This window comes from Carassius gibelio, chromosome A3, assembly GCF_023724105.1.
Source record: "Carassius gibelio isolate Cgi1373 ecotype wild population from Czech Republic chromosome A3, carGib1.2-hapl.c, whole genome shotgun sequence".
Lineage (NCBI taxonomy): Eukaryota > Metazoa > Chordata > Actinopteri > Cypriniformes > Cyprinidae > Carassius > Carassius gibelio.
The window spans coordinates 1186341-1212126 of record NC_068373.1 but is presented as its reverse complement, the minus strand read 5'-3'; the positions used below and the strand labels follow the sequence as shown (position 1 = coordinate 1212126).

Below are 25786 nucleotides of genomic sequence, written 5' to 3'. Positions count from 1 at the left end.
GACCGCCTGGGAATACCAGGTGCTTTAAGCTTTAGGGTTTTCTTTCCTACTTATATAATGTACCGGCGATTAGATTGACTGATCTTTAAATAGCTCTCTCTTTGCAGCAGTCTTCGCTTATGGCCATACCACCCTGGCTATGCCAGATCATGTCTGAGCTCGGAAGCTAAGCAGGTTTGGGCCTGGTTAGTAATTGGATGGGAGACCCCCTGGTAATACCAGTTGCTTTAAGATTTTTGTAAATTTTTCACAAATTATATAATAATCTTGAAAAAAAAAAAAGAGTCAATGCCCATTCTTTGAATCTTAGCAGTTATGGACCTGTGTAGTGTTTGGATGGGAGACCCCCTGGTAATACCAGGTGCTCTAATATTATTGGAAATTTATTACTAATTATATAATAATCTTAAAAAAAAGAGCCAATGCCCGATCTCTTAATCTTAGCAGGTATTGGCCTGGTTAGTGCTTGGATGGGAGACCGCCTCGGAATACCAGGTGCTGTAAGCTTTTGGGTTTTCATTCCTACTTATATAATGTATGGGCGATTTGATTGGCTGATCTTTAAATAGTCCTCTCTTTGCAGTATCCTTCGCTTGCGACCGTAACAACCTGGCTATGCCTGATCTCGTCTGCTCTCGGAAGCTAAGCAGGTTTGGTCCTGTATAATGTACCGGCGATTAGATTGGCTGATCTTTAAATAGCTCTCTCTCTGCAGCAGTCTTCGCTTATGGCCATTCCACCCTGGCTATGCCAGATCATGTCTGAGCTCGGAAGCTAAGCAGGTTTCGGCATGGTTAGTAATTGGATGGGAGACCCCCTGGTAATACCAGTTGCTTTAAGATTTTTGTAAATTTTTCACAAATTATATAATAATCTTGAAAAAAAAAGAGTCAATGCCCATTCTTTGAATCTTAGCAGTCATGGACCTGTGTAGTGTTTGGATGGGAGACCCCCTGGTAATACCAGGTGCTCTAATATTATTGGAAATTTATTACTAATTATATAATAATCTTAAAAAAAAAGAGCCAATGCCCGATCTCTTAATCTTAGCAGGTATTGGCCTGGTTAGTGCTTGGATGGGAGACCGCCTCGGAATACCAGGTGCTGTAAGCTTTTGGGTTTTCATTCCTACTTATATAATGTATGGGCGATTTGATTGGCTGATCTTTAAATAGTCCTCTCTTTGCAGTATCCTTCGCTTGCGACCGTAACAACCTGGCTATGCCTGATCTCGTCTGCTCTCGGAAGCTAAGCAGGTTTGGTCCTGTATAATGTACCGGCGATTAGATTGGCTGATCTTTAAATAGCTCTCTCTCTGCAGCAGTCTTCGATTATGGCCATTCCACCCTGGCTATGCCAGATCATGTCTGAGCTCGGAAGCTAAGCAGGTTTCGGCCTGGTTACTAATTGGATGGGAGACCCCCTGGTAATACCATTTGCTTTAAGATTTTGGGAAATTTTTCACAAATTATATAATAATCTTGCAAGAAAAAAAGAAAGGAGTCAATGCCCCATATCTGAATCTTAGCAGGTATGAGCCTGGTTAGTAATTGGATGGGAGACACTGTGGTAATACCAGTTGCTTTAAGATTTTTGGAAATTTTTCACAAATTATATAATAATCTTGAAAAAAAAAAAAAGTCAATGCCTGATCTCTGAATAATAGCAGGTTTTGCCTGGTTAGTACTTGGATGGAAGACGGCCGGGAAATACCAGTTGCTGTAATATTTTTGGCAATTTTTACTAATTACATAATAATCTTGCAAAAAAAAAAAAAAAAAAAATAGAGTAAATGCCCAATCTATGAATCTTAGGAGGTATGGACCTGTTTAGTGCTTGGATGGGAGACCGCCTCGGAAAACCAGGTGCTCTAATATTATTGGAAATGTATTACTAATTATATAATAATCTTAAAAAAAAAGAGTCAATGCCCGATCTCTTAATCTTAGCAGGTATGGGCCTGGTTAGTAATTGGATGGGAGACCCCCTGGTAATACCAGTTGCTTTAAGATTTTTGTAAATTTTTCACAAATTATATAATAATCTTGAAAAAAAAAAAGAGTCAATGCCCATTCTTTGAATCTTAGCAGTCATGGACCTGTTTAGTGTCTGGATGGGAGACCGCCTCGGAATACCAGGTGCTCTAATATTATTGGAAATTTATTACTAATTATATAATAATCTTAAAAAAAAAAAAAAAAAAAAAAAGAGTCAATGCCCGATCTCTTAATCTTAGCAGGTATTGGCCTGGTTAGTGCTTGGATGGGAGACCGCCTGGGAATACCAGGTGCTTTAAGCTTTAGGGTTTTCTTTCCTACTTATATAATGTACCGGCGATTAGATTGACTGATCTTTAAATAGCTCTCTCTTTGCAGCAGTCTTCGCTTATGGCCATACCACCCTGGCTATGCCAGATCATGTCTGAGCTCGGAAGCTAAGCAGGTTTGGGCCTGGTTAGTAATTGGATGGGAGACCCCCTGGTAATACCAGTTGCTTTAAGATTTTTGTAAATTTTTCACAAATTATATAATAATCTTGAAAAAAAAAAAAGAGTCAATGCCCATTCTTTGAATCTTAGCAGTTATGGACCTGTGTAGTGTTTGGATGGGAGACCCCCTGGTAATACCAGGTGCTCTAATATTATTGGAAATTTATTACTAATTATATAATAATCTTAAAAAAAGAGCCAATGCCCGATCTCTTAATCTTAGCAGGTATTGGCCTGGTTAGTGCTTGGATGGGAGACCGCCTCGGAATACCAGGTGCTGTAAGCTTTTGGGTTTTCATTCCTACTTATATAATGTATGGGCGATTTGATTGGCTGATCTTTAAATAGTCCTCTCTTTGCAGTATCCTTCGCTTGCGACCGTAACAACCTGGCTATGCCTGATCTCGTCTGCTCTCGGAAGCTAAGCAGGTTTGGTCCTGTATAATGTACCGGCGATTAGATTGGCTGATCTTTAAATAGCTCTCTCTCTGCAGCAGTCTTCGCTTATGGCCATTCCACCCTGGCTATGCCAGATCATGTCTGAGCTCGGAAGCTAAGCAGGTTTCGGCCTGGTTAGTAATTGGATGGGAGACCCCCTGGTAATACCAGTTGCTTTAAGATTTTTGTAAATTTTTCACAAATTATATAATAATCTTGAAAAAAAAAGAGTCAATGCCCATTCTTTGAATCTTAGCAGTCATGGACCTGTGTAGTGTTTGGATGGGAGACCCCCTGGTAATACCAGGTGCTCTAATATTATTGGAAATTTATTACTAATTATATAATAATCTTAAAAAAAAAGAGCCAATGCCCGATCTCTTAATCTTAGCAGGTATTGGCCTGGTTAGTGCTTGGATGGGAGACCGCCTCGGAATACCAGGTGCTGTAAGCTTTTGGGTTTTCATTCCTACTTATATAATGTATGGGCGATTTGATTGGCTGATCTTTAAATAGTCCTCTCTTTGCAGTATCCTTCGCTTGCGACCGTAACAACCTGGCTATGCCTGATCTCGTCTGCTCTCGGAAGCTAAGCAGGTTTGGTCCTGTATAATGTACCGGCGATTAGATTGGCTGATCTTCAAATAGCTCTCTCTCTGCAGCAGTCTTCGCTTATGGCCATTCCACCCTGGCTATGCCAGATCATGTCTGAGCTCGGAAGCTAAGCAGGTTTCGGCCTGGTTAGTAATTGGATGGAAGACCCCCTGGTAATACCAGTTGCTTTAAGATTTTTGGAAATTTTTCACAAATTATATAATAATCTTGCAAGAAAAAAAGAAAGGAGTCAATGCCCCATATCTGAATCTTAGCAGGTATGGGCCTGGTTAGTAATTGGATGGGAGACACTGTGGTAATACCAGTTGCTTTAAGATTTTTGGAAATTTTTCACAAATTATATAATAATCTTGAAAAAAAAAAAAAAAGTCAATGCCCGATCTCTGAATAATAGCAGGTTTTGCCTGGTTAGTACTTGGATGGAAGACGGCCGGGAAATACCAGTTGCTGTAATATTTTTGGCAATTTTTACTAATTACATAATAATCTTGCAAAAAAAAAAAAAAAAAAAAGAGTAAATGCCCAATCTTTGAATCTTAGGAGGTATGGACCTGTTTAGTGCTTGGATGGGAGACCGCCTCGGAATACCATTTGCTGTAATATTTTTGGAAATTTGTACTAATTATATAATTATCTTGAAACAAAAAGAGTCAATGCCCAATCTTTGAATCTTAGCAGCTATGGACCTGTTTAGTGTTTGGATGGGAGACCGCCTCGGAAAACCAGGTGCTCTAATATTATTGGAAATTTATTACTAATTATATAATAATCTTAAAAAAAAAAAAAAAAAAAAAAAAAAAAGAGTCAATGCCCGATCTCTTAATCTTAGCAGGTATTGGCCTGGTTAGTGCTTGGATGGGAGACCGCCTGGGAATACCAGGTGCTTTAAGCTTTAGGGTTTTCTTTCCTACTTATATAATGTACCGGCGATTAGATTGGCTGATCTTTAAATAGCTCTCTCTTTGCAGCAGTCTTCGCTTATGGCCATACCACCCTGGCTATGCCAGATCATGTCTGAGCTCGAAAGCTAAGCAGGTTTGGGCCTGGTTAGTAATTGGATGGGAGACCCCCTGGTAATACCAGTTGCTTTAAGATTTTTGTAAATTTTTCACAAATTATATAATAATCTTGAAAAAAAAAAGAGTCAATGCCCATTCTTTGAATCTTAGCAGTCATGGACCTGTGTAGTGTTTGGATGGGAGACCCCCTGGTAATACCAGGTGCTCTAATATTATTGGAAATTTATTACTAATTATATAATAATCTTAAAAAAAGAGCCAATGCCCGATCTCTTAATCTTAGCAGGTATTGGCCTGGTTAGTGCTTGGATGGGAGACCGCCTCGGAATACCAGGTGCTGTAAGCTTTTGGGTTTTCATTCCTACTTATATAATGTATGGGCGATTTGATTGGCTGATCTTTAAATAGTCCTCTCTTTGCAGTATCCTTCGCTTGCGACCGTAACAACCTGGCTATGCCTGATCTCGTCTGCTCTCGGAAGCTAAGCAGGTTTGGTCCTGTATAATGTACCGGCGATTAGATTGGCTGATCTTTAAATAGCTCTCTCTTTGCAGCAGTCTTCGCTTATGGCCATACCACCCTGGCTATGCCAGATCATGTCTGAGCTCGGAAGCTAAGCAGGTTTGGGCCTGGTTAGTAATTGGATGGGAGACCAACTGGTAATACCAGTTGCTTTAAGATTTTTTAAATTTTTCACAAATTATATCATAATCTTGAAAAAAAAAAAGAGTCAATGCCCATTCTTTGAATCTTAGCAGTCATGGACCTGTGTAGTGTTTGGATGGGAGACCCCCTGGTAATACCAGGTGCTCTAATATTATTGGAAATTTATTACTAATTATATAATAATCTTAAAAAAAAAGAGCCAATGCCGGATCTCTTAATCTTAGCAGGTATTGGCCTGGTTAGTGCTTGGATGGGAGACCGCCTGGGAATACCAGGTGCTGTAAGCTTTTGGGTTTTCATTCCTACTTATATAATGTATGGGCGATTTGATTTGCTGATCTTTAAATAGTCTTCTCTTTGCAGTATCCTTCGCTTGCGACCGTAACAACCTGGCTATGCCTGATCTCGTCTGCTCTCGGAAGCTAAGCAGGTGTGGTCCTGTATAATGTACCGGCGATTAGATTGGCTGATCTTTAAATAGCTCTCTCTTTGCAGCAGTCTTCGCTTATGGCCATACCACCCTGGCTATGCCAGATCATGTCTGAGCTCGGAAGCTAAGCAGGTTTGGGCCTGGTTAGTAGTTGGATGGGAGACCCCCTGGTAATACCATTTGCTTTAAGATTTTTGGAAATTTTTCACAAATTATATAATAATCTTGCAAGAAAAAAAGAAAGGAGTCAATGCCCCATATCTGAATCTTAGCAGGTATGGGCCTGGTTAGTAATTGGATGGGAGACACTGTGGTAATACCAGTTGCTTTAAGATTTTTGGAAATTTTTCACAAATTATATAATAATCTTGAAAAAAAAAAAAAAAAGTCAATGCCTGATCTCTGAATAATAGCAGGTTTTGCCTGGTTAGTACTTGGATGGAAGACGGCCGGGAAATACCAGTTGCTGTAATATTTTTGGCAATTTTTACTAATTACATAATAATCTTGCAAAAAAAAAAAAAAAAAAAATAGAGTAAATGCCCAATCTTTGAATCTTAGGAGGTATGGACCTGTTTAGTGCTTGGATGGGAGACCGCCTCGGAAAACCAGGTGCTCTAATATTATTGGAAATGTATTACTAATTATATAATAATCTTAAAAAAAAAGAGTCAATGCCCGATCTCTTAATCTTAGCAGGTATGGGCCTGGTTAGTAATTGGATGGGAGACCCCCTGGTAATACCAGTTGCTTTAAGATTTTTGTAAATTTTTCACAAATTATATAATAATCTTGAAAAAAAAAAAGAGTCAATGCCCATTCTTTGAATCTTAGCAGTCATGGACCTGTTTAGTGTCTGGATGGGAGACCGCCTCGGAATACCAGGTGCTCTAATATTATTGGAAATTTATTACTAATTATATAATAATCTTAAAAAAAAAAAAAAAGTCAATGCCCGATCTCTTAATCTTAGCAGGTATTGGCCTGGTTAGTGCTTGGATGGGAGACCGCCTGGGAATACCAGGTGCTTTAAGCTTTAGGGTTTTCTTTCCTACTTATATAATGTACCGGCGATTAGATTGGCTGATCTTTAAATAGCTCTCTCTTTGCAGCAGTCTTCGCTTATGGCCATACCACCCTGGCTATGCCAGATCATGTCTGAGCTCGAAAGCTAAGCAGGTTTGGGCCTGGTTAGTAATTGGATGGGAGACCCCCTGGTAATACCAGTTGCTTTAAGATTTTTGTAAATTTTTCACAAATTATATAATAATCTTGAAAAAAAAAAGAGTCAATGCCCATTCTTTGAATCTTAGCAGTCATGGACCTGTGTAGTGTTTGGATGGGAGACCCCCTGGTAATACCAGGTGCTCTAATATTATTGGAAATTTATTACTAATTATATAATAATCTTAAAAAAAGAGCCAATGCCCGATCTCTTAATCTTAGCAGGTATTGGCCTGGTTAGTGCTTGGATGGGAGACCGCCTCGGAATACCAGGTGCTGTAAGCTTTTGGGTTTTCATTCCTACTTATATAATGTATGGGCGATTTGATTGGCTGATCTTTAAATAGTCCTCTCTTTGCAGTATCCTTCGCTTGCGACCGTAACAACCTGGCTATGCCTGATCTCGTCTGCTCTCGGAAGCTAAGCAGGTTTGGTCCTGTATAATGTACCGGCGATTAGATTGGCTGATCTTTAAATAGCTCTCTCTTTGCAGCAGTCTTCGCTTATGGCCATACCACCCTGGCTATGCCAGATCATGTCTGAGCTCGGAAGCTAAGCAGGTTTGGGCCTGGTTAGTAATTGGATGGGAGACCCCCTGGTAATACCAGTTGCTTTAAGATTTTTTAAATTTTTCACAAATTATATAATAATCTTGAAAAAAAAAAGAGTCAATGCCCATTCTTTGAATCTTAGCAGTCACGGACCTGTGTAGTGTTTGGATGGGAGACCCCCTGGTAATACCAGGTGCTCTAATATTATTGGAAATTTATTACTAATTATATAATAATCTTAAAAAAAAAGAGCCAATGCCCGATCTCTTAATCTTAGCAGGTATTGGCCTGGTTAGTGCTTGGATGGGAGACCGCCTGGGAATACCAGGTGCTGTAAGCTTTTGGGTTTTCATTCCTACTTATATAATGTATGGGCGATTTGATTTGCTGATCTTTAAATAGTCCTCTCTTTGCAGTATCCTTCGCTTGCGACCGTAACAACCTGGCTATGCCTGATCTCGTCTGCTCTCGGAAGCTAAGCAGGTTTGGTCCTGTATAATGTACCGGCGATTAGATTGGCTGATCTTTAAATAGCTCTCTCTTTGCAGCAGTCTTCGCTTATGGCCATACCACCCTGGCTATGCCAGATCATGTCTGAGCTCGGAAGCTAAGCAGGTTTGGGCCTGGTTAGTAATTGGATGGGAGACCCCCTGGTAATACCATTTGCTTTAAGATTTTTGGAAATTTTTCACAAATTATATAATAATCTTGCAAGAAAAAAAGAAAGGAGTCAATGCCCCATATCTGAATCTTAGCAGGTATGGGCCTGGTTAGTAATTGGATGGGAGACACTGTGGTAATACCAGTTGCTTTAAGATTTTTGGAAATTTTTCACAAATTATATAATAATCTTGAAAAAAAAAAAAAAAAGTCAATGCCTGATCTCTGAATAATAGCAGGTTTTGCCTGGTTAGTACTTGGATGGAAAACGGCCGGGAAATACCAGTTGCTGTAATATTTTTGGCAATTTTTACTAATTACATAATAATCTTGCAAAAAAAAAAAAAAAAAAATAGAGTAAATGCCCAATCTTTGAATCTTAGGAGGTATGGACCTGTTTAGTGCTTGGATGGGAGACCGCCTCGGAAAACCAGGTGCTCTAATATTATTGGAAATGTATTACTAATTATATAATAATCTTAAAAAAAAAGAGTCAATGCCCGATCTCTTAATCTTAGCAGGTATGGGCCTGGTTAGTAATTGGATGGGAGACCCCCTGGTAATACCAGTTGCTTTAAGATTTTTGTAAATTTTTCACAAATTATATAATAATCTTGAAAAAAAAAAAGAGTCAATGCCCATTCTTTGAATCTTAGCAGTCATGGACCTGTTTAGTGTCTGGATGGGAGACCGCCTCGGAATACCAGGTGCTCTAATATTATTGGAAATTTATTACTAATTATATAATAATCTTAAAAAAAAAAAAAGAGTCAATGCCCGATCTCTTAATCTTAGCAGGTATTGGCCTGGTTAGTGCTTGGATGGGAGACCGCCTGGGAATACCAGGTGCTTTAAGCTTTAGGGTTTTCTTTCCTACTTATATAATGTACCGGCGATTAGATTGACTGATCTTTAAATAGCTCTCTCTTTGCAGCAGTCTTCGCTTATGGCCATACCACCCTGGCTATGCCAGATCATGTCTGAGCTCGGAAGCTAAGCAGGTTTGGGCCTGGTTAGTAATTGAATGGGAGACCCCCTGGTAATACCAGTTGCTTTAAGATTTTTGTAAATTTTTCACAAATTATATAATAATCTTGAAAAAAAAAAAAGAGTCAATGCCCATTCTTTGAATCTTAGCAGTTATGGACCTGTGTAGTGTTTGGATGGGAGACCCCCTGGTAATACCAGGTGCTCTAATATTATTGGAAATTTATTACTAATTATATAATAATCTTAAAAAAAAGAGCCAATGCCCGATCTCTTAATCTTAGCAGGTATTGGCCTGGTTAGTGCTTGGATGGGAGACCGCCTGGGAATACCAGGTGCTGTAAGCTTTTGGGTTTTCATTCCTACTTATATAATGTATGGGCGATTTGATTGGCTGATCTTTAAATAGTCCTCTCTTTGCAGTATCCTTCGCTTGCGACCGTAACAACCTGGCTATGCCTGATCTCGTCTGCTCTCGGAAGCTAAGCAGGTTTGGTCCTGTATAATGTACCGGCGATTAGATTGACTGATCTTTAAATAGCTCTCTCTTTGCAGCAGTCTTCGGTTATGGCCATACCACCCTGGCTATGCCAGATCATGTCTGAGCTCGGAAGCTAAGTAGGTTTGGGCCTGGTTAGTAATTGGATGGGAGACCCCCTGGTAATACCATTTGCTTTAAGATTTTTGGAAATTTTTCACAAATTATATAATAATCTTGCAAGAAAAAAAGAAAGGAGTCAATGCCCCATATCTGAATCTTAGCAGGTATGGGCCTGGTTAGTAATTGGATGGGAGACACTGTGGTAATACCAGTTGCTTTAAGATTTTTGGAAATTTTTCACAAATTATATAATAATCTTGAAAAAAAAAAAAAAAGTCAATGCCTGATCTCTGAATAATAGCAGGTTTTGCCTGGTTAGTACTTGGATGGAAGACGGCCGGGAAATACCAGTTGCTGTAATATTTTTGGCAATTTTTACTAATTACATAATAATCTTGCAAAAAAAAAAAAAAAAAAAATAGAGTAAATGCCCAATCTTTGAATCTTAGGAGGTATGGACCTGTTTAGTGCTTGGATGGGAGACCGCCTCGGAAAACCAGGTGCTCTAATATTATTGGAAATGTATTACTAATTATATAATAATCTTAAAAAAAAAAGAGTCAATGCCCGATCTCTTAATCTTAGCAGGTATGGGCCTGGTTAGTAATTGGATGGGAGACCCCCTGGTAATACCAGTTGCTTTAAGATTTTTGTAAATTTTTCACAAATTATATAATAATCTTGAAAAAAAAAAGAGTCAATGCCCATTCTTTGAATCTTAGCAGTCATGGACCTGTTTAGTGTCTGGATGGGAGACCGCCTCGGAATACCAGGTGCTCTAATATTATTGGAAATTTATTACTAATTATATAATAATCTTAAAAAAAAAAAAAGAGTCAATGCCCGATCTCTTAATCTTAGCAGGTATTGGCCTGGTTAGTGCTTGGATGGGAGACCGCCTGGGAATACCAGGTGCTTTAAGCTTTAGGGTTTTCTTTCCTACTTATATAATGTACCGGCGATTAGATTGGCTGATCTTTAAATAGCTCTCTCTTTGCAGCAGTCTTCGCTTATGGCCATACCACCCTGGCTATGCCAGATCATGTCTGAGCTCGAAAGCTAAGCAGGTTTGGGCCTGGTTAGTAATTGGATGGGAGACCCCCTGGTAATACCAGTTGCTTTAAGATTTTTGTAAATTTTTCACAAATTATATAATAATCTTGAAAAAAAAAAAGAGTCAATGCCCATTCTTTGAATCTTAGCAGTCATGGACCTGTGTAGTGTTTGGATGGGAGACCCCCTGGTAATACCAGGTGCTCTAATATTATTGGAAATTTATTACTAATTATATAATAATCTTAAAAAAAGAGCCAATGCCCGATCTCTTAATCTTAGCAGGTATTGGCCTGGTTAGTGCTTGGATGGGAGACCGCCTCGGAATACCAGGTGCTGTAAGCTTTTGGGTTTTCATTCCTACTTATATAATGTATGGGCGATTTGATTGGCTGATCTTTAAATAGTCCTCTCTTTGCAGTATCCTTCGCTTGCGACCGTAACAACCTGGCTATGCCTGATCTCGTCTGCTCTCGGAAGCTAAGCAGGTTTGGTCCTGTATAATGTACCGGCGATTAGATTGGCTGATCTTTAAATAGCTCTCTCTTTGCAGCAGTCTTCGCTTATGGCCATACCACCCTGGCTATGCCAGATCATGTCTGAGCTCGGAAGCTAAGCAGGTTTGGGCCTGGTTAGTAATTGGATGGGAGACCAACTGGTAATACCAGTTGCTTTAAGATTTTTTAAATTTTTCACAAATTATATAATAATCTTGAAAAAAAAAAGAGTCAATGCCCATTCTTTGAATCTTAGCAGTCATGGACCTGTGTAGTGTTTGGATGGGAGACCCCCTGGTAATACCAGGTGCTCTAATATTATTGGAAATTTATTACTAATTATATAATAATCTTAAAAAAAAAGAGCCAATGCCCGATCTCTTAATCTTAGCAGGTATTGGCCTGGTTAGTGCTTGGATGGGAGACCGCCTGGGAATACCAGGTGCTGTAAGCTTTTGGGTTTTCATTCCTACTTATATAATGTATGGGCGATTTGATTTGCTGATCTTTAAATAGTCTTCTCTTTGCAGTATCCTTCGCTTGCGACCGTAACAACCTGGCTATGCCTGATCTCGTCTGCTCTCGGAAGCTAAGCAGGTTTGGTCCTGTATAATGTACCGGCGATTAGATTGGCTGATCTTTAAATAGCTCTCTCTTTGCAGCAGTCTTCGCTTATGGCCATACCACCCTGGCTATGCCAGATCATGTCTGAGCTCGGAAGCTAAGCAGGTTTGGGCCTGGTTAGTAGTTGGATGGGAGACCCCCTGGTAATACCATTTGCTTTAAGATTTTTGGAAATTTTTCACAAATTATATAATAATCTTGCAAGAAAAAAAGAAAGGAGTCAATGCCCCATATCTGAATCTTAGCAGGTATGGGCCTGGTTAGTAATTGGATGGGAGACACTGTGGTAATACCAGTTGCTTTAAGATTTTTGGAAATTTTTCACAAATTATATAATAATCTTGAAAAAAAAAAAAAAAAGTCAATGCCTGATCTCTGAATAATAGCAGGTTTTGCCTGGTTAGTACTTGGATGGAAGACGGCCGGGAAATACCAGTTGCTGTAATATTTTTGGCAATTTTTACTAATTACATAATAATCTTGCAAAAAAAAAAAAAAAAAAAATAGAGTAAATGCCCAATCTTTGAATCTTAGGAGGTATGGACCTGTTTAGTGCTTGGATGGGAGACCGCCTCGGAAAACCAGGTGCTCTAATATTATTGGAAATGTATTACTAATTATATAATAATCTTAAAAAAAAAGAGTCAATGCCCGATCTCTTAATCTTAGCAGGTATGGGCCTGGTTAGTAATTGGATGGGAGACCCCCTGGTAATACCAGTTGCTTTAAGATTTTTGTAAATTTTTCACAAATTATATAATAATCTTGAAAAAAAAAAAGAGTCAATGCCCATTCTTTGAATCTTAGCAGTCATGGACCTGTTTAGTGTCTGGATGGGAGACCGCCTCGGAATACCAGGTGCTCTAATATTATTGGAAATTTATTACTAATTATATAATAATCTTAAAAAAAAAAAAAGAGTCAATGCCCGATCTCTTAATCTTAGCAGGTATTGGCCTGGTTAGTGCTTGGATGGGAGACCGCCTGGGAATACCAGGTGCTTTAAGCTTTAGGGTTTTCTTTCCTACTTATATAATGTACCGGCGATTAGATTGGCTGATCTTTAAATAGCTCTCTCTTTGCAGCAGTCTTCGCTTATGGCCATACCACCCTGGCTATGCCAGATCATGTCTGAGCTCGAAAGCTAAGCAGGTTTGGGCCTGGTTAGTAATTGGATGGGAGACCCCCTGGTAATACCAGTTGCTTTAAGATTTTTGTAAATTTTTCACAAATTATATAATAATCTTGAAAAAAAAAAGAGTCAATGCCCATTCTTTGAATCTTAGCAGTCATGGACCTGTGTAGTGTTTGGATGGGAGACCCCCTGGTAATACCAGGTGCTCTAATATTATTGGAAATTTATTACTAATTATATAATAATCTTAAAAAAAGAGCCAATGCCCGATCTCTTAATCTTAGCAGGTATTGGCCTGGTTAGTGCTTGGATGGGAGACCGCCTCGGAATACCAGGTGCTGTAAGCTTTTGGGTTTTCATTCCTACTTATATAATGTATGGGCGATTTGATTGGCTGATCTTTAAATAGTCCTCTCTTTGCAGTATCCTTCGCTTGCGACCGTAACAACCTGGCTATGCCTGATCTCGTCTGCTCTCGGAAGCTAAGCAGGTTTGGTCCTGTATAATGTACCGGCGATTAGATTGGCTGATCTTTAAATAGCTCTCTCTTTGCAGCAGTCTTCGCTTATGGCCATACCACCCTGGCTATGCCAGATCATGTCTGAGCTCGGAAGCTAAGCAGGTTTGGGCCTGGTTAGTAATTGGATGGGAGACCCCCTGGTAATACCAGTTGCTTTAAGATTTTTTAAATTTTTCACAAATTATATAATAATCTTGAAAAAAAAAAGAGTCAATGCCCATTCTTTGAATCTTAGCAGTCACGGACCTGTGTAGTGTTTGGATGGGAGACCCCCTGGTAATACCAGGTGCTCTAATATTATTGGAAATTTATTACTAATTATATAATAATCTTAAAAAAAAAGAGCCAATGCCCGATCTCTTAATCTTAGCAGGTATTGGCCTGGTTAGTGCTTGGATGGGAGACCGCCTGGGAATACCAGGTGCTGTAAGCTTTTGGGTTTTCATTCCTACTTATATAATGTATGGGCGATTTGATTTGCTGATCTTTAAATAGTCCTCTCTTTGCAGTATCCTTCGCTTGCGACCGTAACAACCTGGCTATGCCTGATCTCGTCTGCTCTCGGAAGCTAAGCAGGTTTGGTCCTGTATAATGTACCGGCGATTAGATTGGCTGATCTTTAAATAGCTCTCTCTTTGCAGCAGTCTTCGCTTATGGCCATACCACCCTGGCTATGCCAGATCATGTCTGAGCTCGGAAGCTAAGCAGGTTTGGGCCTGGTTAGTAATTGGATGGGAGACCCCCTGGTAATACCATTTGCTTTAAGATTTTTGGAAATTTTTCACAAATTATATAATAATCTTGCAAGAAAAAAAGAAAGGAGTCAATGCCCCATATCTGAATCTTAGCAGGTATGGGCCTGGTTAGTAATTGGATGGGAGACACTGTGGTAATACCAGTTGCTTTAAGATTTTTGGAAATTTTTCACAAATTATATAATAATCTTGAAAAAAAAAAAAAAAAGTCAATGCCTGATCTCTGAATAATAGCAGGTTTTGCCTGGTTAGTACTTGGATGGAAAACGGCCGGGAAATACCAGTTGCTGTAATATTTTTGGCAATTTTTACTAATTACATAATAATCTTGCAAAAAAAAAAAAAAAAAATAGAGTAAATGCCCAATCTTTGAATCTTAGGAGGTATGGACCTGTTTAGTGCTTGGATGGGAGACCGCCTCGGAAAACCAGGTGCTCTAATATTATTGGAAATGTATTACTAATTATATAATAATCTTAAAAAAAAAGAGTCAATGCCCGATCTCTTAATCTTAGCAGGTATGGGCCTGGTTAGTAATTGGATGGGAGACCCCCTGGTAATACCAGTTGCTTTAAGATTTTTGTAAATTTTTCACAAATTATATAATAATCTTGAAAAAAAAAAAGAGTCAATGCCCATTCTTTGAATCTTAGCAGTCATGGACCTGTTTAGTGTCTGGATGGGAGACCGCCTCGGAATACCAGGTGCTCTAATATTATTGGAAATTTATTACTAATTATATAATAATCTTAAAAAAAAAAAAAGAGTCAATGCCCGATCTCTTAATCTTAGCAGGTATTGGCCTGGTTAGTGCTTGGATGGGAGACCGCCTGGGAATACCAGGTGCTTTAAGCTTTAGGGTTTTCTTTCCTACTTATATAATGTACCGGCGATTAGATTGACTGATCTTTAAATAGCTCTCTCTTTGCAGCAGTCTTCGCTTATGGCCATACCACCCTGGCTATGCCAGATCATGTCTGAGCTCGGAAGCTAAGCAGGTTTGGGCCTGGTTAGTAATTGAATGGGAGACCCCCTGGTAATACCAGTTGCTTTAAGATTTTTGTAAATTTTTCACAAATTATATAATAATCTTGAAAAAAAAAAAAGAGTCAATGCCCATTCTTTGAATCTTAGCAGTTATGGACCTGTGTAGTGTTTGGATGGGAGACCCCCTGGTAATACCAGGTGCTCTAATATTATTGGAAATTTATTACTAATTATATAATAATCTTAAAAAAAAGAGCCAATGCCCGATCTCTTAATCTTAGCAGGTATTGGCCTGGTTAGTGCTTGGATGGGAGACCGCCTGGGAATACCAGGTGCTGTAAGCTTTTGGGTTTTCATTCCTACTTATATAATGTATGGGCGATTTGATTGGCTGATCTTTAAATAGTCCTCTCTTTGCAGTATCCTTCGCTTGCGACCGTAACAACCTGGCTATGCCTGATCTCGTCTGCTCTCGGAAGCTAAGCAGGTTTGGTCCTGTATAATGTACCGGCGATTAGATTGACTGATCTTTAAATAGCTCTCTCTTTGCAGCAGTCTTCGGTTATGGCCATACCACCCTGGCTATGCCAGATCATGTCTGAGCTCGGAAGCTAAGTAGGTTTGGGCCTGGTTAGTAATTGGATGGGAGACCCCCTGGTAATACCATTTGCTTTAAGATTTTTGGAAATTTTTCACAAATTATATAATAATCTTGCAAGAAAAAAAGAAAGGAGTCAATGCCCCATATCTGAATCTTAGCAGGTATGGGCCTGGTTAGTAATTGGATGGGAGACACTGTGGTAATACCAGTTGCTTTAAGATTTTTGGAAATTTTTCACAAATTATATAATAATCTTGAAAAAAAAAAAAAAAAGTCAATGCCTGATCTCTGAATAATAGCAGGTTTTGCCTGGTTAGTACTTGGATGGAAGACGGCCGGGAAATACCAGTTGCTGTAATATTTTTGGCAATTTTTACTAATTACATAATAATCTTGCAAAAAAAAAAAAAAAAAATAGAGTAAATGCCCAATCTTTGAATCTTAGGAGGTATGGACCTGTTTAGTGCTTGGATGGGAGACCGCCTCGGAAAACCAGGTGCTCTAATATTATTGGAAATGTATTACTAATTATATAATAATCTTAAAAAAAAAGAGTCAATGCCCGATCTCTTAATCTTAGCAGGTATGGGCCTGGTTAGTAATTGGATGGGAGACCCCTGGTAATACCAGTTGCTTTAAGATTTTTGTAAATTTTTCACAAATTATATAATAATCTTGAAAAAAAAAGAGTCAATGCCCATTCTTTGAATCTTAGCAGTCATGGACCTGTTTAGTGTCTGGATGGGAGACCGCCTCGGAATACCAGGTGCTCTAATATTATTGGAAATTTATTACTAATTATATAATAATCTTAAAAAAAAAAAAAGAGTCAATGCCCGATCTCTTAATCTTAGCAGGTATTGGCCTGGTTAGTGCTTGGATGGGAGACCGCCTGGGAATACCAGGTGCTTTAAGCTTTAGGGTTTTCTTTCCTACTTATATAATGTACCGGCGATTAGATTGGCTGATCTTTAAATAGCTCTCTCTTTGCAGCAGTCTTCGCTTATGGCCATACCACCCTGGCTATGCCAGATCATGTCTGAGCTCGGAAGCTAAGCAGGTTTGGGCCTGGTTAGTAATTGGATGGGAGACCCCCTGGTAATACCAGTTGCTTTAAGATTTTTTAAATTTTTCACAAATTATATAATAATCTTGAAAAAAAAAAGAGTCAATGCCCATTCTTTGAATCTTAGCAGTCACGGACCTGTGTAGTGTTTGGATGGGAGACCCCCTGGTAATACCAGGTGCTCTAATATTATTGGAAATTTATTACTAATTATATAATAATCTTAAAAAAAAAGAGCCAATGCCCGATCTCTTAATCTTAGCAGGTATTGGCCTGGTTAGTGCTTGGATGGGAGACCGCCTGGGAATACCAGGTGCTGTAAGCTTTTGGGTTTTCATTCCTACTTATATAATGTATGGGCGATTTGATTTGCTGATCTTTAAATAGTCCTCTCTTTGCAGTATCCTTCGCTTGCGACCGTAACAACCTGGCTATGCCTGATCTCGTCTGCTCTCGGAAGCTAAGCAGGTTTGGTCCTGTATAATGTACCGGCGATTAGATTGGCTGATCTTTAAATAGCTCTCTCTTTGCAGCAGTCTTCGCTTATGGCCATACCACCCTGGCTATGCCAGATCATGTCTGAGCTCGGAAGCTAAGCAGGTTTGGGCCTGGTTAGTAATTGGATGGGAGACCCCCTGGTAATACCATTTGCTTTAAGATTTTTGGAAATTTTTCACAAATTATATAATAATCTTGCAAGAAAAAAAGAAAGGAGTCAATGCCCCATATCTGAATCTTAGCAGGTATGGGCCTGGTTAGTAATTGGATGGGAGACACTGTGGTAATACCAGTTGCTTTAAGATTTTTGGAAATTTTTCACAAATTATATAATAATCTTGAAAAAAAAAAAAAAAAAGTCAATGCCTGATCTCTGAATAATAGCAGGTTTTGCCTGGTTAGTACTTGGATGGAAAACGGCCGGGAAATACCAGTTGCTGTAATATTTTTGGCAATTTTTACTAATTACATAATAATCTTGCAAAAAAAAAAAAAAAAAAATAGAGTAAATGCCCAATCTTTGAATCTTAGGAGGTATGGACCTGTTTAGTGCTTGGATGGGAGACCGCCTCGGAAAACCAGGTGCTCTAATATTATTGGAAATGTATTACTAATTATATAATAATCTTAAAAAAAAAGAGTCAATGCCCGATCTCTTAATCTTAGCAGGTATGGGCCTGGTTAGTAATTGGATGGGAGACCCCCTGGTAATACCAGTTGCTTTAAGATTTTTGTAAATTTTTCACAAATTATATAATAATCTTGAAAAAAAAAAAGAGTCAATGCCCATTCTTTGAATCTTAGCAGTCATGGACCTGTTTAGTGTCTGGATGGGAGACCGCCTCGGAATACCAGGTGCTCTAATATTATTGGAAATTTATTACTAATTATATAATAATCTTAAAAAAAAAAAGAGTCAATGCCCGATCTCTTAATCTTAGCAGGTATTGGCCTGGTTAGTGCTTGGATGGGAGACCGCCTGGGAATACCAGGTGCTTTAAGCTTTAGGGTTTTCTTTCCTACTTATATAATGTACCGGCGATTAGATTGACTGATCTTTAAATAGCTCTCTCTTTGCAGCAGTCTTCGCTTATGGCCATACCACCCTGGCTATGCCAGATCATGTCTGAGCTCGGAAGCTAAGCAGGTTTGGGCCTGGTTAGTAATTGAATGGGAGACCCCCTGGTAATACCAGTTGCTTTAAGATTTTTGTAAATTTTTCACAAATTATATAATAATCTTGAAAAAAAAAAAGAGTCAATGCCCATTCTTTGAATCTTAGCAGTTATGGACCTGTGTAGTGTTTGGATGGGAGACCCCCTGGTAATACCAGGTGCTCTAATATTATTGGAAATTTATTACTAATTATATAATAATCTTAAAAAAAAGAGCCAATGCCCGATCTCTTAATCTTAGCAGGTATTGGCCTGGTTAGTGCTTGGATGGGAGACCGCCTGGGAATACCAGGTGCTGTAAGCTTTTGGGTTTTCATTCCTACTTATATAATGTATGGGCGATTTGATTGGCTGATCTTTAAATAGTCCTCTCTTTGCAGTATCCTTCGCTTGCGACCGTAACAACCTGGCTATGCCTGATCTCGTCTGCTCTCGGAAGCTAAGCAGGTTTGGTCCTGTATAATGTACCGGCGATTAGATTGACTGATCTTTAAATAGCTCTCTCTTTGCAGCAGTCTTCGGTTATGGCCATACCACCCTGGCTATGCCAGATCATGTCTGAGCTCGGAAGCTAAGTAGGTTTGGGCCTGGTTAGTAATTGGATGGGAGACCCCCTGGTAATACCATTTGCTTTAAGATTTTTGGAAATTTTTCACAAATTATATAATAATCTTGCAAGAAAAAAAGAAAGGAGTCAATGCCCCATATCTGAATCTTAGCAGGTATGGGCCTGGTTAGTAATTGGATGGGAGACACTGTGGTAATACCAGTTGCTTTAAGATTTTTGGAAATTTTTCACAAATTATATAATAATCTTGAAAAAAAAAAAAAAAAGTCAATGCCTGATCTCTGAATAATAGCAGGTTTTGCCTGGTTAGTACTTGGATGGAAGACGGCCGGGAAATACCAGTTGCTGTAATATTTTTGGCAATTTTTACTAATTACATAATAATCTTGCAAAAAAAAAAAAAAAAAAAATAGAGTAAATGCCCAATCTTTGAATCTTAGGAGGTATGGACCAGTTTAGTGCTTGGATGGGAGACCGCCTCGGAAAACCAGGTGCTCTAATATTATTGGAAATGTATTACTAATTATATAATAATCTTAAAAAAAAAGAGTCAATGCCCGATCTCTTAATCTTAGCAGGTATGGGCCTGGTTAGTAATTGGATGGGAGACCCCCTGGTAATACCAGTTGCTTTAAGATTTTTGTAAATTTTTCACAAATTATATAATAATCTTGAAAAAAAAAAGAGTCAATGCCCATTCTTTGAATCTTAGCAGTCATGGACCTGTTTAGTGTCTGGATGGGAGACCGCCTCGGAATACCAGGTGCTCTAATATTATTGGAAATTTATTACTAATTATATAATAATCTTAAAAAAAAAAAAAGAGTCAATGCCCGATCTCTTAATCTTAGCAGGTATTGGCCTGGTTAGTGCTTGGATGGGAGACCGCCTGGGAATACCAGGTGCTTTAAGCTTTAGGGTTTTCTTTCCTACTTATATAATGTACCGGCGATTAGATTGGCTGATCTTTAAATAGCTCTCTCTTTGCAGCAGTCTTCGCTTATGGCCATACCACCCTGGCTATGCCAGATCATGTCTGAGCTCGAAAGCTAAGCAGGTTTGGGCCTGGTTAGTAATTGGATGGGAGACCCCCTGGTAATACCAGTTGCTTTAAGATTTTTGTAAATTTTTCACAAATTATATAATAATCTTGAAAAAAAAAGAGTCAATGCCCATTCTTTGAATCTTAGCAGTCATGGACCTGTGTAGTGTTTGGATGGGAGACCCCCTGGTAATACCAGGTGCTCTAATATTATTGGAAATTTATTACTAATTATATAATAATCTTAAAAAAAGAGCCAATGCCCGATCTCTTAATCTTAGCAGGTATTGGCCTGGTTAGTGCTTGGATGGGAGACCGCCTCGGAATACCAGGTGCTGTAAGCTTTTGGGTTTTCATTCCTACTTATATAATGTATGGGCGATTTGATTGGCTGATCTTTAAATAGTCCTCTCTTTGCAGTATCCTTCGCTTGCGACCGTAACAACCTGGCTATGCCTGATCTCGTCTGCTCTCGGAAGCTAAGCAGGTTTGGTCCTGTATAATGTACCGGCGATTAGATTGGCTGATCTTTAAATAGCTCTCTCTTTGCAGCAGTCTTCGCTTATGGCCATACCACCCTGGCTATGCCAGATCATGTCTGAGCTCGGAAGCTAAGCAGGTTTGGGCCTGGTTAGTAATTGGATGGGAGACCCCCTGGTAATACCAGTTGCTTTAAGATTTTTGTAAATTTTTCACAAATTATATAATAATCTTGAAAAAAAAAAGAGTCAATGCCCATTCTTTGAATCTTAGCAGTCATGGACCTGTGTAGTGTTTGGATGGGAGACCCCCTGGTAATACCAGGTGCTCTAATATTATTGGAAATTTATTACTAATTATATAATAATCTTAAAAAAAAAGAGCCAATGCCCGATCTCTTAATCTTAGCAGGTATTGGCCTGGTTAGTGCTTGGATGGGAGACCGCCTGGGAATACCAGGTGCTGTAAGCTTTTGGGTTTTCATTCCTACTTATATAATGTATGGGCGATTTGATTTGCTGATCTTTAAATAGTCCTCTCTTTGCAGTATCCTTCGCTTGCGACCGTAACAACCTGGCTATGCCTGATCTCGTCTGCTCTCGGAAGCTAAGCAGGTTTGGTCCTGTATAATGTACCGGCGATTAGATTGGCTGATCTTTAAATAGCTCTCTCTTTGCAGCAGTCTTCGCTTATGGCCATACCACCCTGGCTATGCCAGATCATGTCTGAGCTCGGAAGCTAAGCAGGTTTGGGCCTGGTTAGTAATTGGATGGGAGACCCCCTGGTAATACCATTTGCTTTAAGATTTTTGGAAATTTTTCACAAATTATATAATAATCTTGCAAGAAAAAAAGAAAGGAGTCAATGCCCCATATCTGAATCTTAGCAGGTATGGGCCTGGTTAGTAATTGGATGGGAGACACTGTGGTAATACCAGTTGCTTTAAGATTTTTGGAAATTTTTCACAAATTATATAATAATCTTGAAAAAAAAAAAAAAAAGTCAATGCCTGATCTCTGAATAATAGCAGGTTTTGCCTGGTTAGTACTTGGATGGAAGACGGCCGGGAAATACCAGTTGCTGTAATATTTTTGGCAATTTTTACTAATTACATAATAATCTTGCAAAAAAAAAAAAAAAAAAATAGAGTAAATGCCCAATCTTTGAATCTTAGGAGGTATGGACCTGTTTAGTGCTTGGATGGGAGACCGCCTCGGAAAACCAGGTGCTCTAATATTATTGGAAATGTATTACTAATTATATAATAATCTTAAAAAAAAAGAGTCAATGCCCGATCTCTTAATCTTAGCAGGTATGGGCCTGGTTAGTAATTGGATGGGAGACCCCCTGGTAATACCAGTTGCTTTAAGATTTTTGTAAATTTTTCACAAATTATATAATAATCTTGAAAAAAAAAAAGAGTCAATGCCCATTCTTTGAATCTTAGCAGTCATGGACCTGTTTAGTGTCTGGATGGGAGACCGCCTCGGAATACCAGGTGCTCTAATATTATTGGAAATTTATTACTAATTATATAATAATCTTAAAAAAAAAAAAAGAGTCAATGCCCGATCTCTTAATCTTAGCAGGTATTGGCCTGGTTAGTGCTTGGATGGGAGACCGCCTGGGAATACCAGGTGCTTTAAGCTTTAGGGTTTTCTTTCCTACTTATATAATGTACCGGCGATTAGATTGACTGATCTTTAAATAGCTCTCTCTTTGCAGCAGTCTTCGCTTATGGCCATACCACCCTGGCTATGCCAGATCATGTCTGAGCTCGGAAGCTAAGCAGGTTTGGGCCTGGTTAGTAATTGAATGGGAGACCCCCTGGTAATACCAGTTGCTTTAAGATTTTTGTAAATTTTTCACAAATTATATAATAATCTTGAAAAAAAAAAAGAGTCAATGCCCATTCTTTGAATCTTAGCAGTTATGGACCTGTGTAGTGTTTGGATGGGAGACCCCCTGGTAATACCAGGTGCTCTAATATTATTGGAAATTTATTACTAATTATATAATAATCTTAAAAAAAAGAGCCAATGCCCGATCTCTTAATCTTAGCAGGTATTGGCCTGGTTAGTGCTTGGATGGGAGACCGCCTGGGAATACCAGGTGCTGTAAGCTTTTGGGTTTTCATTCCTACTTATATAATGTATGGGCGATTTGATTGGCTGATCTTTAAATAGTCCTCTCTTTGCAGTATCCTTCGCTTGCGACCGTAACAACCTGGCTATGCCTGATCTCGTCTGCTCTCGGAAGCTAAGCAGGTTTGGTCCTGTATAATGTACCGGCGATTAGATTGACTGATCTTTAAATAGCTCTCTCTTTGCAGCAGTCTTCGGTTATGGCCATACCACCCTGGCTATGCCAGATCATGTCTGAGCTCGGAAGCTAAGTAGGTTTGGGCCTGGTTAGTAATTGGATGGGAGACCCCCTGGTAATACCATTTGCTTTAAGATTTTTGGAAATTTTTCACAAATTATATAATAATCTTGCAAGAAAAAAAGAAAGGAGTCAATGCCCCATATCTGAATCTTAGCAGGTATGGGCCTGGTTAGTAATTGGATGGGAGACACTGTGGTAATACCAGTTGCTTTAAGATTTTTGGAAATTTTTCACAAATTATATAATAATCTTGAAAAAAAAAAAAAAAAGTCAATGCCTGATCTCTGAATAATAGCAGGTTTTGCCTGGTTAGTACTTGGATGGAAGACGGCCGGGAAATACCAGTTGCTGTAATATTTTTGGCAATTTTTACTAATTACATAATAATCTTGCAAAAAAAAAAAAAAAAAAATAGAGTAAATGCCCAATCTTTGAATCTTAGGAGGTATGGACCTGTTTAGTGCTTGGATGGGAGACCGCCTCGGAAAACCAGGTGCTCTAATATTATTGGAAATGTATTACTAATTATATAATAATCTTAAAAAAAAAGAGTCAATGCCCGATCTCTTAATCTTAGCAGGTATGGGCCTGGTTAGTAATTGGATGGGAGACCCCCTGGTAATACCAGTTGCTTTAAGATTTTTGTAAATTTTTCACAAATTATATAATAATCTTGAAAAAAAAAAAGAGTCAATGCCCATTCTTTGAATCTTAGCAGTCATGGACCTGTTTAGTGTCTGGATGGGAGACCGCCTCGGAATACCAGGTGCTCTAATATTATTGGAAATTTATTACTAATTATATAATAATCTTAAAAAAAAAAAAAGAGTCAATGCCCGATCTCTTAATCTTAGCAGGTATTGGCCTGGTTAGTGCTTGGATGGGAGACCGCCTCGGAATACCATTTGCTGTAATATTTTTGGAAATTTTTACTAATTATATAATTATCTTGAAACAAAAAGAGTCAATGCCCAATCTTTGAATCTTAGCAGCTATGGACCTGTTTAGTGTTTGGATGGGAGACCGCCTCGGAAAACCAGGTGCTCTAATATTATTGGAAATTTATTACTAATTATATAATAATCTTAAAAAAAGAGCCAATGCCCGATCTCTTAATCTTAGCAGGTATTGGCCTGGTTAGTGCTTGGATGGGAGACCGCCTGGGAATACCAGGTGCTTTAAGCTTTAGGGTTTTCTTTCCTACTTATATAATGTACCGGCGATTAGATTGGCTGATCTTTAAATAGCTCTCTCTTTGCAGCAGTCTTCGCTTATGGCCATACCACCCTGGCTATGCCAGATCATGTCTGAGCTCGAAAGCTAAGCAGGTTTGGGCCTGGTTAGTAATTGGATGGGAGACCCCCTGGTAATACCAGTTGCTTTAAGATTTTTGTAAATTTTTCACAAATTATATAATAATCTTGAAAAAAAAAAGAGTCAATGCCCATTCTTTGAATCTTAGCAGTCATGGACCTGTGTAGTGTTTGGATGGGAGACCCCCTGGTAATACCAGGTGCTCTAATATTATTGGAAATTTATTACTAATTATATAATAATCTTAAAAAAAGAGCCAATTCCCGATCTCTTAATCTTAGCAGGTATTGGCCTGGTTAGTGCTTGGATGGGAGACCGCCTGGGAATACCAGGTGCTTTAAGCTTTAGGGTTTTCTTTCCTACTTATATAATGTACCGGCGATTTGATTGGCTGATCTTTAAATAGTCCTCTCTTTGCAGTATCCTTCGCTTGCGACCGTAACAACCTGGCTATGCCTGATCTCGTCTGCTCTCGGAAGCTAAGCAGGTTTGGTCCTGTATAATGTACCGGCGATTAGATTGGCTGATCTTTAAATAGCTCTCTCTCTGCAGCAGTCTTCGCTTATGGCCATTCCACCCTGGCTATGCCAGATCATGTCTGAGCTCGGAAGCTAAGCAGGTTTCGGCATGGTTAGTAATTGGATGGGAGACCCCCTGGTAATACCAGTTGCTTTAAGATTTTTGTAAATTTTTCACAAATTATATAATAATCTTGAAAAAAAAAGAGTCAATGCCCATTCTTTGAATCTTAGCAGTCATGGACCTGTGTAGTGTTTGGATGGGAGACCCCCTGGTAATACCAGGTGCTCTAATATTATTGGAAATGTATTACTAATTATATAATAATCTTAAAAAAAAAGAGCCAATGCCCGATCTCTTAATCTTAGCAGGTATTGGCCTGGTTAGTGCTTGGATGGGAGACCGCCTCGGAATACCAGGTGCTGTAAGCTTTTGGGTTTTCATTCCTACTTATATAATGTATGGGCGATTTGATTGGCTGATCTTTAAATAGTCCTCTCTTTGCAGTATCCTTCGCTTGCGACCGTAACAACCTGGCTATGCCTGATCTCGTCTGCTCTCGGAAGCTAAGCAGGTTTGGTCCTGTATAATGTACCGGCGATTAGATTGGCTGATCTTTAAATAGCTCTCTCTCTGCAGCAGTCTTCGATTATGGCCATTCCACCCTGGCTATGCCAGATCATGTCTGAGCTCGGAAGCTAAGCAGGTTTCGGCCTGGTTAGTAATTGGATGGGAGACCCCCTGGTAATACCATTTGCTTTAAGATTTTGGGAAATTTTTCACAAATTATATAATAATCTTGCAAGAAAAAAAGAAAGGAGTCAATGCCCCATATCTGAATCTTAGCAGGTATGAGCCTGGTTAGTAATTGGATGGGAGACACTGTGG

The 25786-nt window shown here is 39.0% G+C and overlaps 24 pseudogenes; all 24 read left to right on the top strand.

The window, feature by feature from the left end:
* Positions 1-115: 115 nt before the first annotated feature.
* On the top strand, positions 116-234 carry LOC127966142 (uncharacterized; annotated as a pseudogene).
* A 2149-nt stretch (positions 235-2383) lies between these two features.
* On the top strand, positions 2384-2502 carry LOC127966136 (uncharacterized; annotated as a pseudogene).
* Positions 2503-4517: 2015 nt separating this feature from the next.
* LOC127962093 (uncharacterized) lies at positions 4518-4636 on the top strand (annotated as a pseudogene).
* A 486-nt stretch (positions 4637-5122) lies between these two features.
* LOC127961479 (uncharacterized) lies at positions 5123-5241 on the top strand (annotated as a pseudogene).
* Positions 5242-5729: 488 nt separating this feature from the next.
* LOC127964042 (uncharacterized) lies at positions 5730-5848 on the top strand (annotated as a pseudogene).
* Positions 5849-6776: 928 nt separating this feature from the next.
* On the top strand, positions 6777-6895 carry LOC127962083 (uncharacterized; annotated as a pseudogene).
* Positions 6896-7381: 486 nt separating this feature from the next.
* Positions 7382-7500, top strand: LOC127966129 (uncharacterized; annotated as a pseudogene).
* Positions 7501-7987: 487 nt separating this feature from the next.
* Positions 7988-8106, top strand: LOC127963069 (uncharacterized; annotated as a pseudogene).
* A 927-nt stretch (positions 8107-9033) lies between these two features.
* Positions 9034-9152, top strand: LOC127961444 (uncharacterized; annotated as a pseudogene).
* Positions 9153-10687: 1535 nt separating this feature from the next.
* Positions 10688-10806, top strand: LOC127962079 (uncharacterized; annotated as a pseudogene).
* Positions 10807-11293: 487 nt separating this feature from the next.
* Positions 11294-11412, top strand: LOC127961474 (uncharacterized; annotated as a pseudogene).
* A 487-nt stretch (positions 11413-11899) lies between these two features.
* On the top strand, positions 11900-12018 carry LOC127964036 (uncharacterized; annotated as a pseudogene).
* Positions 12019-12946: 928 nt separating this feature from the next.
* LOC127962075 (uncharacterized) lies at positions 12947-13065 on the top strand (annotated as a pseudogene).
* Positions 13066-13551: 486 nt separating this feature from the next.
* Positions 13552-13670, top strand: LOC127966121 (uncharacterized; annotated as a pseudogene).
* Positions 13671-14157: 487 nt separating this feature from the next.
* Positions 14158-14276, top strand: LOC127963060 (uncharacterized; annotated as a pseudogene).
* Positions 14277-15202: 926 nt separating this feature from the next.
* On the top strand, positions 15203-15321 carry LOC127961436 (uncharacterized; annotated as a pseudogene).
* A 1531-nt stretch (positions 15322-16852) lies between these two features.
* On the top strand, positions 16853-16971 carry LOC127966113 (uncharacterized; annotated as a pseudogene).
* Positions 16972-17458: 487 nt separating this feature from the next.
* LOC127963055 (uncharacterized) lies at positions 17459-17577 on the top strand (annotated as a pseudogene).
* Positions 17578-18503: 926 nt separating this feature from the next.
* LOC127961429 (uncharacterized) lies at positions 18504-18622 on the top strand (annotated as a pseudogene).
* A 1534-nt stretch (positions 18623-20156) lies between these two features.
* Positions 20157-20275, top strand: LOC127962069 (uncharacterized; annotated as a pseudogene).
* A 485-nt stretch (positions 20276-20760) lies between these two features.
* Positions 20761-20879, top strand: LOC127966102 (uncharacterized; annotated as a pseudogene).
* Positions 20880-21367: 488 nt separating this feature from the next.
* Positions 21368-21486, top strand: LOC127963047 (uncharacterized; annotated as a pseudogene).
* Positions 21487-22413: 927 nt separating this feature from the next.
* LOC127961422 (uncharacterized) lies at positions 22414-22532 on the top strand (annotated as a pseudogene).
* A 1802-nt stretch (positions 22533-24334) lies between these two features.
* On the top strand, positions 24335-24453 carry LOC127962063 (uncharacterized; annotated as a pseudogene).
* The last annotated feature ends 1333 nt before the right edge of the window (positions 24454-25786 follow it).